Below are 14,119 nucleotides of genomic sequence, written 5' to 3'. Positions count from 1 at the left end.
TCGGTATCTATTAGTAGCAAACAGTTGCACGTTAAGAAAAAGAAAAGAATGTTAAATCAATTTTTTAATCTATCAATTCGCCCTAGTTTCGCGGGTCCCTCGCCCCGGGCTGACCCGCTTGTTGAAATCATTGGTCGATTAAGTTAATGACAATTGGCTGAGTAGATTATTGAAAATAAATTGATTAGTTGAAATCCACCACCATGATAATGTTAATAAAACCTAGTTGTGCAAATAGACACACACGTATCACGTATGGCTTTGGAGGGCATTGTAGAGATAGTTGAGGAAATTCAGAAGATAGATATTGAACCTCTCGGTGCCGAGGGTGATCGCAACCAATCTCTGGGGCTCATGCTGCACAGAGTGCCAGAGCATATGCGGCGCGGGAGAAATCACGTTTATGAGCCACAAGTTGTTCCCCTTGGCCCATACCACCACCGCGAGCATCCAGAACGAGAGCTAGTGGAGCCACTCAAGAACGAGCTACGTGTTAAACTCTGTGGAGACCGAGAAAGCTCCCTTCTGAAGCAGATCCATGAGCGGATAAGCGAAATCCGCCATTTCTATGGCGGAGCAGATGGCTACACCGACAAGGAGTTGGTTGAAATGATGCTTCGCGACGCCTGCTTCCTCATAGGCTACGTGCAAGGAGGTGATTTTTTCCCCCTAGTTAGCCGACGCCTGGGAATGTTCAGGAATTTGTTGATGTATGGAGATATGAGGATGCTGGAGAATCAGATTCCATTTTGGCTCATCTCCTTAATACACCCTCATCCCCATTCATTGCTGTGCAACTACATGAACCTCATTGCTTTTGGGGATAACAGGAGGCCGACACAAGCAAACGGAAGAGAAGAGGGTTATACAAAAGGATCACACAACTTCCATGGGAAAACGGAAGGGGAGAAGAGCCTCTTCATCTACTCGAAGCTTCACGCCAAACCCTCCTCAGCCTCGCTGGCAACCAAGAAAATTGGGTAGCGAAGGAAAGCTCAGTAACTGTGTGGCAAATGGTGAACAGTCCGTTTCGGTCGGCGACGGATCTTAAAGCAAAAGGCATCCGTTTCGGGCGGAGTTCTCATTGCTTGACGGACATCAAGTTCTCCTCCTTCGCCTTCTACGCTGAACTCCAACTTCCTTCCTTCTACCTCACCAAAAAAGCCAGTGTTTACTTCTCCAATATTATTGCCTTCGAGATGTCGCCCGAGACCAGCACGGACTTCGCGGTGACGACCTACTTCAACTTTATGAAAGCGCTGATCCACAATGCGAATGATGTAAAGGTGTTGCGGGAGAAAGGCATACTGTACGGCTCTTTGGTGAGCGATGACGAAGTGGTTGAAATGTTTAAAAGCATCGATACTTATGGATGCTCAAACCGAAGACAAGGCCTTTTTCGTGACGTGAAGATGAGGATTGAGGAGCACTGCAACAGCAAAGTGAGGATGTGGATGGCCGACCTCATGAAAACCAATTTTCGGAGTCCATGGACTGTTATAGCTCTCGGCGGCGCCGCTCTTCTGCTATGCTTCACTTTTTTGCAAACTTTCTACACAATCAATCCACGCAATTGAACACTACCACTTGATTCCACTTTGTGCTCTATGTATTGAATTTTTGGGCTGTTGAATGCCAAAGTTTGGCTCTGTGTATTTCATCTTATAATGCACATACTGTTTATTCCCTTTGTTTGATTGAACTCCAAATCACAACCCCGGAACCAAAGCTAAAGAGATTATCAAACCAGACAAATTAATTATGTGACACAATTAATATGACTCACAATCTACCAACATTTTCACCCATTTTTTTATTATAAAGCAAATATTTTTTTTAAATTGGTACCAAGTCAAAACGTGTCTTTAACTAATAGATATGCAGAAAGTATATTCAAATGACATTTTTCTTTTTATTAAAATTACAAGGAAATAACTAAATACCTAAACTAATAAGAATCTGATATTAGAAAAAAGAAGTATCTTATCAAAACAAGGAATGGGTTGTGATCAATTGCTAACTTTCTTAAGTTGCTAACTTGCTAACTCATCAACGCAGTGTATTAAAAATGTTGATACGATGATATTAAAATGTCAACACATAATTTTGTTGAACTTCAATATAATGTGTTGATATTATGTGTTGACATTTTAATGTCACCGTGTTGACATTTTTAATACACAACATAGATGAGTTAACAAAGTTAGCAATTTGAATCTCAAGTACTAATAATTATAAAGTCGCATCATTTTCCAGATTTTACTGTCATTATTTTCAAGATTTAAAGAGATATTCTAGGCTATAGTTATACGACAAGACAATATATACGGAAAAAAAAAAGACCCTACCTTAATATATTTAAGCATAGGTGTAGTTTTGTTTCACTTGCGAACGTGTCTTAGTTCGTTTCTATTTATAGTTTTGATTTTGATTCGAGATTGAACATCTAGTATTTTCAGTCTTAAATGAATTTCAAAGAGGAATCAACTTGGTTTGAATGGGACAGTGGCGGATCCAGGTGGGATCGTGCGGGGTCGGCCGACCCCACCGGCGAACAATTTTATTTTCAATAATCTACTCAACCAATTTTCATTAACTTAATCGACCAATGATGTCAACAAACGGGTCAGTCCAGGGTGAGGGACCCACGAACCGGGCGAACTGATAGTTTAAAAATTGATTTAACCTGTGTGTGCATTTTTGTCTTAGGATCTGTTCACATCCAACTTGCATTCTTTTCTTAGAATGTGTTTGTTGAAGTTTGCCTAGCCTACAAACTTTGACTATTTTGTCAAAAAATTTATCCCACGTCGGAGGGAGTTAAAAGCTTTGGGGGAGAGTTGCCTATAAAAGGAACTCTCCTGCCCCGTAAACATCCTCAATATTTATTTCTCTTTTCCATTTAAATATAACCGGGCTCTGCAGAGGGTGCTCGGAGACGTAGGCAATTTAGCCGAACTCCGTTATCAAAGTTTTGGGTGTGTTCTTTCTTTATTATTTATTTTATTTCGCATTTATTTCTGGGTTTGCTTTTCTATTGTGATATTGTATTCAATATTATTTGCGGGTTTTGTAGTAGTGTTTTTGTACACCGACTGATAAATTCTGTTTGGAGTCTGGTAATTAAGAGATGACAGTGTCCCCACCAGTCTTTCCAGAGAATTTATTTGGAGAAGTAATTTTATCGAGGTACACCCCATTGGGTTAACTCTAAAATTACTGAATCGGTTCATTTCACTATTTGAGAGAAAATTACCCGGTTTTCTCAACAAGTGGTATCAGAGCCAAGGTTCGTCCTTGGTTCTCTTTGTCTGTAATATTGAATACTTTATTTTGAGTTTGTAATGGCGGGTAATGATCAAGAAGTCAAGGCTAGTTCTTCGTCATCATGGTCGAGGCTTCCACTGTCAAATATGAAATTGACGGTGGAGATATTTGACGGGACTGGCCATTTTGGTATGTGGCAGGGAGAGGTTCTAGACTCTCTTTTCCAGCAGGGTCTTTACATTGCCATTGAAGAAAAGAAACCAGAAGATATAGATGATAAAGATTGGAGTACCATAAATCGGTTAGCTTGTGAAACAATTCGGTCGTGTCTGTCTAGGGAGCAGAAGTATGCTGTCAAGAATGAGACCTCTGCACATAGATTGTGGAAGACAATGGAGGACAAATTTCTGAAGAAGAGTGGTTAGAATAAGCTCCTTATGAAGAAAAGGTTGTTCCGATTTGAATACCGGTCAGGTACCACTATGAATGAACACATTACTTTGTTTAATCAGTTAGTAGCAGACCTGCTAAATTTAGATGTGAAATTTGAGGATGAAGATCTGGCATTGATGTTGTTGCCGTCTCTTCCTGATGAATTTGAACATCTGGAGACCACATTGCCCATGGTAAAGAGAATGTGTCTTTAGATACTGTATGTTCTGCTTTGTATAGTCATGAATTGTGAAAGGCAGATAAAATGAAAGGCAAAGCAGTTACAGATGAAGCATTAGTGGCAAGGAGTCGTCAACAAGGCCGATCAAAGGAGAGAAGAGGAAGGTCCAAATCGAAAAGACGAGCTACCAAAGATGAGTGTGCTTTCTGTTATGAGAAAGGACATTGGAAGAAAGACTGCCCAAAGTTGAAGAAAAAAGAAAAGGCTTCGCAGGATGCAAATGTTGCTGAATGCAAAAATGATGCGGAGTCGGATTGTTCTTTGACGGTTTCACCTACAACATCGCATCCAGACGAGTGGATATTGGATTCAGGTTGCACCTATCATATGTGTCCCATCAGGGAGTGGTTCTTTGATTTCGAAGAACTCAATGGCAGACTTGTTTATATGGGAAATGACAGTCCATGTAAGACAGTCGGGATAGGCTCAATCAAGCTGCAAAATCAGGATGGATCCACTAGAATTTTGAAGGATGTGCGGTACGTGCCCCAGTTGAAGAAGAATCTCATCTCATTGGGGGCCTTAGATTCTAAAGGCCTAGTTGTGATTATGCGAGATGGAATTCTTAAAGCAACTTCAGGAGCATTGGTGATGTTGAAAGGCGTGAGGAAGAACAATTTGTATTACTACCTAGGTAGTACAGTTGTTGGGACAGTAGCAACTGCAACTTCGAGTAATAAGAAGGATGCAGAGGCGACGAAGTTTTGGCATTTGCGATTGGGACATGCTGGTGAGAGATCATTGCAAATTCTCGTCAAGCAAGGATTGCTGAAAGGTACGAAGTCTTGCAAATTAGAGTTTTGCGAGCATTGTGTTCTGGGGAAACAACGAAGAGTGAAATTTGGCACTGCAATCCATAATTTGGCACTGCACTCAGATGTGTGAGGACATGCCAAGACTCCATCACTTGGAGGTAGACACTATTTTGTCACTTTTGTTGATGATTTTTCCAGAAGAGTTTGGGTGTACACTATGAAGAGCAAAGATGAAGTCCTTGGGATTTTTCTAAAATGGAAAGCTCAAGTTGAAAATCGGGTGGGGAAAAAGATCAAGGTTCTCCGATCTGACAACAGTGGAGAATACAAGAGTGATCCTTTCCAAGATGTATGCCAGGAGTGTGGCATAGTTTGGCACTTCACAGTGAGAAATACACCACAACAGAATGGAGTGTCAGAGCGTATGAATCGAACACTAGTGGAGAAAGTTCGTTGTATGTTGTCTAATGCTGGGCTAGACAGGAAATTTTGGGCTGAGGCCCTCACATACGCTCAACACATTGTCAATCGTTTGCCATGTTCTGCCATTGATGGCAAGACTCCTTTAGAGGTATGGTCTGGTAAACCTGCAACTGATTATGATTCTTTGCATATTTTTGGTTCTAGTGCATATTATCATGTCACTGAATCAAAATTAGATCCACGTGCAAAGAAGGCTTTGTTTATGGGTTTCAGTGTTGGTGTTAAAGGATATCGGTTATGATGTTTGGAGTCTAAGAAGACGATTGTAAGTAGGGATGTTACTTTTGATGAATCTTCCATGTTGAATAAGGTAAATCCAAATATTAGTGATACTTCGCAACAGGTGGAGTATACACCTAAGCAGGTGGAGTTCGAAGATGCAGTTGTGATCCCGACTACGAACACCACAAATGACTCTCCTACGGAAGAAGAAGAAGAAGAAGAAGAAGAAGAAGAAGAAGAAGAAGAATAAGAAGAAGAGTAAGATGATGAAGAGGTTCCACCCCAAGAACCTTCGCAGCAATCAGAGCCAATTGCAGTCAGGCGAACGACGCGAGAAAATAAGAGACCTGCTCGTTTTGCGGATATGGTAGTGTATGCGCTTCCAGTTGTTGATGATGTTCCATATATCTTTTCGAAAGCTATTGAAAGTTCAGAAAGCGATGGTTGGAAAGGTGCTTTGGAAGAAGAGATGCAATCTCTTCAGAAGAACAAGGTGTGGAAGCTGATGCCGTTGTCCGAAGGAAAGAAGGCAATTGGATGTAAATGGGTTTTTGCAAAGAAATAGGGATTTCCTCACAAAGATGATGTTCGCTATAAAACAAGATTGATAGCTAAAGGCTACGCCCAGAAGGAGGGAATTGATTACAATGAGGTATTTTCTCCTGTTGTTAAACATTCCTCCATTAGAATTTTGTTGGCTTTGGTAGCGCAGTTGAATTTGGAGCTAGCTCAACTTGATGTGAAGACCGCGTTCTTACACGGTGATTTGAAGGAGGAAATCTATATGACCCAACCGGAGGGATTCAAGGTTGCTGGTAAAGAAAACTGGGTTTGTAAGTTGAACAAATCGTTGTACGGATTGAAACAGTCTTCAAGACAGTGGTACAAACGGTTTGACAAATTTATGAAGGATCAAATGTACACAAGAAGCAAATACGACCACTGTGTGTATTTGTGCAAACTTCAAGATGGGTCCTACATCTACCTACTCTTATACGTTGATGATATGCTGATAGCATCAAAGAGCCAAGTTGAAATTGGCAGATTGAAGGCTCAGTTGAGTAAGGAGTTCGAGATGAAGGATTTGGGGGAAGCCAAGAAGATTCTTGTTATGGAGATTACAAGGGATAGAGAGGGAGGCAAGCTTTGGCTGACACAGAAGCAGTATTTGACCAAAGTACTACATCGTTTTGGTATAAATGATGATACCAAACCTGTAAGTACCCCACTTGCTCCTCATTTGAAACTTAGTTCTTAGTTATCTCCAAATACGGATGATGAGCGAGAATATAAGGCGAAAATTCCCTATGCTAACGCAGTTGGAAGCTTGATGTATGCAATGGTGTGTACAAGACCGGACATTTCACAGGCCGTTGGTATTGTGAGCAGATACATGCATGATCCAGGCAAGGGTGGCAAGCTGTGAAATGGATTCTGCGGTATATCAACGATATGTAGATATTGGTTTGTTGTTTGAGCAGGATAAATCACTTGGTCATTTTGTAGTCGGATATTGTGATTCCGACTATGCTGGTGATTTGGATAAGCGAAGATATACTACTGGCTATTTGTTCACTTTAGCGAGTGCGCCAGTTCGTTGGAAGTCTACTTTGCAGTCAACGGTAGCTTTGTCTACGACAGAGGCAGAGTACATGGCCATTACTGAAGCTGTGAAGGAGGCAATTTGGCTTCATGGGTTGCTGAAAGAATTGGGTGTTGGTCAGAAACAACTTGAAATATGTCAGAGTGCTATTCATTTAGCAAAGAATCAGGTCTTTCATGCAAGGACGAAGCACATTGATGTTCGCTATCATTTTGTGCGGGAAATTCTCGAAGAAGAGGAAATTGTCATTCAAAAGGTTCCGACTTTGGAGAATCCTGCAGATATGTTGACCAAGGTGGTGACGAGAGCCAAGTTTGAACATTGTTTGGACTTGGTTAATATTCTGCGATTTGGAGCTGGCACTTTACTGCCCCAATATGAAAGCACCGCGAGTCATTTGTTTGGATGGAGAAGATTTGTGTTCGGTGGAATTTAAAATTTTGCCAAGGTGGAGATTTGTTGAAGTTTGCCTAGCCTACAAACTTGGACTATTTTGTCAAAAATTTTATCCCACATCGGAGGGAGTTAAAAGCTTTGGGGGAGAGTTGCCTATAAAAGGAACTCTCCTGCCCCATTTGTAAACATCCTCAATATTTATTTCTCTTTTCCATTTAAATATAATCGGGCTCTGCAGAGGGTGCTCGGAGACGTAGGCAATTTAGCCGAACTCCGTTATCAAAGTTTCGGGTGTGTTCTTTCTTTATTATTTATTTTGTTCCGCATTTATTTCTGGGTTTGCTTTTCTATTGTGATATTGTATTCAATATTATTTGCGGGTTTTGTAGTAGTGTTTTGTACACCGACTGATAAATTCTGTTTGGAGTCTGGTAATTAAGAGAGGACAGTGTCCCCACCAGTCTTTCCAGAGAATTTATTTGGGGAAGTAATTTTATCGAGGTAAACCCCATTGGGTTAACTCTAAAATTACTGAATCGGTTCATTTCACTATTTGAGAGAAAGTTACCCGATATTCTCAACAGTGTTCACATCCAACTGTTTGATGGGGAAGATCAGAATTAAAACATGCTAGGATTAATGGATTAGGGGCCCACGGATTTGAAATCCAGAACTAATGTTTAGTGCACAAGATATAAGTCATGTTTTGATTTATGAAAAAATTAATGATTTTTGTCACATTTCATGAGTAGACCAAAAAACTCCACTGTAAGTGTATGCTGCTAATAGATACTGATGGATAAAACAATTTTACTATTCATAACTTATACTCTTTCCGTCCCAAGTTAAGCGAGTCGTATTCCTTTGTGGAATTTCCCACTATAAATGAGTCATTTACATTTTTAGCAAAAAAATCTTCTATCTTAATTTATTTTCTTTTCACTCCTCTACTTTTCTTTCCTTCATACTTTACTCTCTCCATTTATAATCAATTCTTTAAATCCCATGACCAAAAAAAGTGTTTTACTTAATTATCTTGGGACGGAGGGAATATCTTAATTACTTATAATAATATGAACTGTACCTAAGTTCTTACTCCCTTCGTAACACTTACTTGAAGCGTTTCTTTTCGGTAAGGAATTTAAGAAAATTATATTTATGTAGTTAAATAAAGTAAAATAAAGTACAAAAGATAACAAAGTAAGAAATATAAGAATAAAGTAAAAAAAGAATATAGTATGCATGGCTATATATTTTATTTTTAACTAAAAAGAAAAATGACTTAATAACTTGAGACAATAAAAAATGTAAAAGAATGCATCATTGTCCACAACAAGAAAATCCACAAGAGGAAAAAAAAGAGGGTCACGTTCTTTCTTTGAAAACCAATTTCAACCTCGCGCTTGATAATTGGGCGGTGATTGTAAGAGATTGGAATCGGTGGAGAAGCTTGAGTTGGCCTAGACAAGGGTTGCATATGGCTATGGGCCTTCTAAGTTGCGAGCCGTAGATGCAGGTTAGGCCCATGACCGGCCCATATGAACTAACTTCATTGTTCATATCCTCAAATTGGATGCGCTTATACTGGTTCGATTTATAAGATATTAATGACTTCTTTTTGTGTAGCAATTCAATTCGACCGTCATAAATATAAAACTCTAGATATGCGGGGTCATTTGATTCTTTGTTGGTGGTGTTGTTGTGAATGTGCCGTTTTCGAAAAGATGGAAAATTGATGACGTGGGGCCCCAGGATTTGCAAATAGCTCTGAATCTCAAGAGAGACTCCACGGCCTGATGAAAGAAAATTTCGGTATCGTTGTTCATGGCTATGTGTTTGATGAGAAAGCATAATGAAACTATGATATATATAGAGTTTGTTTAGCGTTATCTATACAATATATAAAAGGGGCGTTTTGGAGAAATTTACAAAATTGTTATTTAATTTAAAAAATTATATTAAATTAATATATAGTATAATTTAAAGGCTATTAAATGTGTGATTAAGTGGAGTGAGTGGGAGGTTTTACTAGATCATGTGTGACTCTATCTCTTTAAATCCATTTGTAACTTATGGTGTGAATCGGCAGGAAGAACACGTACGCGTGCGTGTTTTTACGTGTGGATTTACCTCTCTTTCGGTGCAAGAACGAGCTTCAGTGATATTCAACTACTTTATGTTTAGGTCTTTTGTTCGCGATCAAGTGATTGGGGTGTATGCGAGTATGTTGTTTTGATATGTCGCCTCCTTTGTTTCATTTTATTTAATCTTTGCAAACCAGCCAACTGAGGTTCCCCGCACAAAAACATTTACTTGGAAGATTGAGAATTTTTCTAAGATAACTGCTCAGAGGATCGATTCTGGAATATTTGATGTTGATGATTACAAATGGTAACTATTCCTTCCTAACAATTGACGCAATTGACTTTTTGCTGAATGTAATGCTAACCATAAGTGTTTCCTTCTTCTTGTAGGTGGATTTTAATTTTTCCCAAGGGGAACAATGTTGATGCCTTATCCATGTATCTGTGTGTTACTGATTTTGCCAGTTTACCTTGTGGATGGACTAGATATGCCCACTTCAGTTTGGCTATTGTGAATCAAGTCCATAGCAAGTATTCAGTGAGAAAGGGTAATGAAAGGATAATATATTATTTCCTGTAAAATACTAGCTCATGGCGTTTGCATTATTTATTTAGTCCATAGCAACTATATGAAGTGATTTAAGGAATTAACAAATTCTGTTGAAGAGTGACGAATTGTAAAGAATTGAAGGTTTTAGTTTATAATTATGAGATTGATTTTAATTTTAAAGTTAATGTAGTGTATAAAGAAGTTTTAAAATGATAAGTAATTTTTCCTTGTGTTTAATTCTTTATTGTGATACATTTTCATCTTCCTATCCATGATTTAATGTAGAGACACATTATATTATGTGATCTGTTTCAAATTTATTATGCTCAGTGTTGATTTGTATAGATTTTTGATTCTCATATACCTAAAATTATTACTCATATTGTCCATTGTTAATATTGATTCTAATTAATTTAAAATTAAAAATTAATATTTTAAAAATATATTATTCTGTGCATAGCACAGGTGTGATACTAGTTGGTTTAATGTTGTACATAATCATAATATCTCCTAAAATCTTGAAAATAACTATACAATCCGTAAAATTTGGAAAATAATGCGACTTTATATAGAGTATTAAGTTCCTAGTTTTGATAAGATATTCTTTTTTCTATATTCAAGATTCTTATTAATTGGGCAGTGATAAATAGGGGTGGGATGGGAATATGGATATTGGATATTGGGTTTACCCGTATCCGACTCGATATTTGCCGGATATTAGATACCCAATATCCAATTTTATGGGATTGGGTATGGGATTGGGTATTGAAATTTAATATTAATTGGGTATTGGGTAACCCGGATAGGTATCGGATATTACCTGAATATCCAATTTATTATTTAAAGTATTTTTTAAATTAGGTTTAGTCATTTTGGACTTCAAGAGCTGGGCTAATTTATTTACTAACTTTCTGATATAAATAAGTCAATCTCTCTTAGTCTAGGTCCGGCTTCTCCAAACTCTCAAGTTTTATGTATTGCATAACCAACTCATGTGGTTTTTATATTTTAGTTAATTGTTTTGACTTTTGAATTATCTTACTGGTTGCTTCTACAGTTTAATTAAATGCGTAACTTTATTATTTTACTTACATATTGTATAACCAATCCCCATAAATATAATCATATACTTTAAAATAAAAGTGACCAATTTTTTTTATAGTTTAATACTACAAAATAAATGCAACATTAAAGATATATTAGTCAATTTAAATATTTATATATTTATATTTAATATATAAAATTTGAATTTTTTTTATTAGTTATTAACACATTTAAAGAGTCGGGTATTTGGGTACCCGATACGTCGGATATGGATGCCCGAGGCGGGTATTGAAGTACCCGAAAATATATCGTGTCAGATTTTGCATAGACATTTAGATGATTTTCGGACTTGGGTACCCGGTTTTTTCGGGTCGGATATCCACGGATACCCGTATTCCCACTCCTAGTGATAAAATGCAAACTTATATATTTTACAAACTCCAAACTATGATTTGGACCGTTAGAAAATGTCAATAGATGATTAAATTACATCAATAGAAAAAGTCAACACATTTTCAATACAACATCAACCGTTGACATTGTGTTGACATTTTCTGTTGATATAAATTTTGTCATGTGTTGACATTGTCTAACGGTTCAGATCATTGTCTGGAGTTTGTACAATATTTAGAGTTTACATTTGATTACATCCCCTTATTAATTTACGTATTTAATTATATTCTTGTCATTTTAATAAAAATAAAATGTCATTTAAATATACTTCTTTGATCCTTGAATAAAAGGTAATGGGTGAATATATTAGTAGAATGTGAGTCTTAAATAAAATATAAATGAATCTAATAAAATAAAAGAAATTGAAAAGAAAAAATATCCCATCAATATTTATCTACTCCCTCCGTTCCAAAGAAGATGGCAGCCTTGGGAGATGACACGAGATTTTAGGAGATGTTATTTTGTGTGTTAAAGTGGTGAGAGAAAATATAATTTTATAAATGATGTGAGAGAAAACTTTTTCCAAAAGAGGAAATGTGACATCTTTTATGGAACAAATTAAAAAAAAAAGTGTGACATCTACTATAGAATGGAAGGAGTACTTTTTATTACCAAATCTATCTTTAACACACTATACATTCCTCTCTTAATCCTCATGCAGACACAAGTGCATCCACTAGTACTGCAAACCAATTTTTCTACCTTTTTTATTTACAAAGGCAAACAATTTCTTAAAATCCGAGTCAGTAAAAATGGGAGACATCAATTGGCGGATAGAGGGAGTTATTTTTATAAACTCATATCGTAAAATAAAAATTACAACACCGATTTAAAGACACAACATAAGCCTAGGTTGCGTAATACGACTAGGCAAAGAACCTTGGTAGAAGAAATCCCAGAAGGAGTCTAAAACCCTAGACTCGACACACAATTACTTGATAAAGAAGAAGCAATCAAATACAATCACGTGAAAGTTTTTTGTTCGGGTTGGAAACATTGTGTAATATGTTTGTAGAAAAGTGAGGCCAAGTAGAATAGTGGCGGCGGTAAGAGCTATAACACTCCATGGGCTACGAAACTTGGTGTTGATGAGGTCCGCCATCCTTGTCCTCGCTTCGTTGTTGCAGTGCTCCTCAATACTTTTCTTCACGTTATATAAAAGCTTATCGTTCGAGTATCCATAAGTATCGATGCTTTTAAACATCTCGACCACCTCATCATCCTTAGCCAACCGGCTGTAGAGTATGCCTTTCTTCCGCAACACCTTTACATCTTTAGGCTTGTCGATCAACGTTTTCATGAAATGAAAAGTAAGTCGTCACGCCATAGTATTTTCCTCTGGCGACATCTTAAACGCAATAAGATTGGAGAAGAATACTTTGTTGTCGCTAGTGAAGTAGAAAGAAGGGAGGTGGAGCTCAGCTTTGGCGACTTGATGTCCGTCAAGCAATTTGAACTCTCCCGGAAATCAATCCCCTTTGCTCTTAGGTGGTTCACCGGCCGAAACGGACTGTTCCTCTTTTGCCACTCTGTTCTTATGCTTTCATTATCCGCCCTTGGTTTTATTTATGGGTGTGTATATGCACAATTAGATTTGTATTAGTTTTATAGTAATAAAATGTGAATGGAAATGGGTTCGTGGAACGAGAACTCCACTACTAAAAATGATAAAAGTGAAAAGTGATAAATTTTTGGGACGGATGAAAATGAAATACAAATGACAAATTTTTAGGGATAGAGAGAGTATTTTATTTTCAAATTTTATAAAAATGATCATACCACCAATTAAAGCGCTATCATACATATTATTACTCTTTTACTTCCCTAACTTTATTCATGAATTGTTCAACGGATTGAGATTTTAAAATATTCAATTTTTGTTTTCCACGAAATAACACATCTACTACGTCCGACCCATTTGTCAATAAGCAAAACGATTCACGGTGTCAACCTAAATAAATACTAATTGGCCAATTTGCCTAGAAAGTCAAGTAAATAATGATTAGCGTAAATTGATGTTAAGAATTGCAAAAGGCCGAGCACATGAGTTGTGAGTTGGCGGCTTAATGTCAAAGATAAAAACACAACTAACGGATCCAATATATTTATAATAACGTGCATATTGGTGTAAAAGATTTCATTTTTTTAAAATTCAATCTTTAATACAGTTAATATCACAATAAATTAAACAAACAAATTTTAAAGTGTACATAGAAAATTGAATATTTAAATTTATTTATATGAATAAATAGATTGATTTTATTTACGACGAATAAATAAGTTATGGGAAATGAAAGATTTAATACTTTGATATCATTTTGGGCAAATTCAATGTTTATAACTTTTTATGCTTCATTCAAATTACAACAATTAAATTGTACTCCTATTTTGTCCGACGGAATTTTCATTTGTGTCGAAACCTAACTTATCTCGTAGGTGGATGGTAAAAAATTTGTTGATAAATTTGTCCATGTTAAAATCGTATTAGAGAAAAAAAGAAAACTAAATTTAAATTTAATTAGGAACTACCTCATCCAATCTAATTGTGTTGGACCCAATTTATGGAGGGTGGTAGCTTCTTAAATGTGT

General features: G+C 37.0%; 1 long non-coding RNA gene and 1 pseudogene across 1 annotated transcript; both read left to right on the top strand.

The window, feature by feature from the left end:
* The first annotated feature begins 255 nt into the window (after nt 1–255).
* LOC125209316 (UPF0481 protein At3g47200-like) lies at nt 256–1,688 on the top strand (annotated as a pseudogene).
* A 5,925-nt stretch (nt 1,689–7,613) lies between these two features.
* LOC148930231 (uncharacterized) lies at nt 7,614–10,065 on the top strand. The gene is made up of 2 exons (XR_016137435.1): nt 7,614–9,790; nt 9,874–10,065. It is a non-coding gene; the product is annotated as an uncharacterized LOC148930231 (long non-coding RNA).
* Nucleotides 10,066–14,119: the final 4,054 nt, after the last annotated feature.

The sequence above is a fragment of the Salvia hispanica genome, chromosome 3 (assembly GCF_029641045.1).
Source record: "Salvia hispanica isolate PSC_SH4W2 chromosome 3, Shi_PSC_v1, whole genome shotgun sequence".
NCBI lineage: Eukaryota > Viridiplantae > Streptophyta > Magnoliopsida > Lamiales > Lamiaceae > Salvia > Salvia hispanica.
This window is presented reverse-complemented; position numbering and strand designations above follow the sequence as displayed.